We start from the raw sequence: 898 nt of genomic DNA on the forward strand, positions 1-898 counted from the left end.
AGACACAGATTCTCCCTCCATCACAGGGAGGACTGGACTCTCCAGGATCACAGAGCCGCCTGAACAACATGACGACATGTTAACAGGCAGAATGAGGAGCTCACAGGAACATTACTGTGCTTTCAGAGCTGAAGTACAATCAACGTACCGGTGACTGTGATGTTGACTGTGTTACAAAAAAAACAAAACAGACAACGACAAACCAATCAGATGATCTACTGCTACTAGAAAATCCTGTTGTCCATCTGCATTATCTTTTAATAATAGTAATATGAAAAGAAATACTTCAAAATTCAAGGCTGCAAAGCCAAGGTACAAAGAAAGACAGGTTGACCTTCGACAGTAAAATTCCTGTTATTACGGTTTTCAGCAATAAAACTATGATCTGGGTTTTGCAGGATTAGCTCGACCTGCCTGTACTGTTTGGCAGTTTTAGGATTAGGTGTTGGGGTTAAATCTCTTGTGCTTACCAGACGTCTGAGGATAACTTCGCTGCACATGTGCGACCAGCAGCATCGACGCAGTCGACACTGGAGAGGAAAGAGTTTATATTTAATCACTAAACATTTATTATCATTGTAGAGACGTCTTTTCTCATTTTATGACCCACATTAATTTAATTGAATGTCTTCAACCTGACACATTTGCATGTTCAACTTTTTAAAAATTAATAAATTGTATGTTCACATCATTTTTCTTTTTATTGCCAAATTAAGACAAATGTACAACTCACACAGTCTGATGCAGAGAGCTCTGACCTCCATGTCACCTTCCTCCAGACTGAGCACTCGACTGAGTTCAGGCTAAATATACTGAGCTTACAACTTCCTCTTCCTGTGCACATCATCGCTGGTGTCGAAGTTTTCTCGTGTTTTACAAAAACCTCTGTGAGGCAGAT

The sequence above is a fragment of the Seriola lalandi genome, unplaced genomic scaffold, assembly GCF_002814215.2.
Source record: "Seriola lalandi dorsalis isolate HSWRI2012SDOR001 ecotype SW California unplaced genomic scaffold, Sedor1 jcf7180002051243, whole genome shotgun sequence".
Classification (NCBI taxonomy): domain Eukaryota; kingdom Metazoa; phylum Chordata; class Actinopteri; order Carangiformes; family Carangidae; genus Seriola; species Seriola lalandi.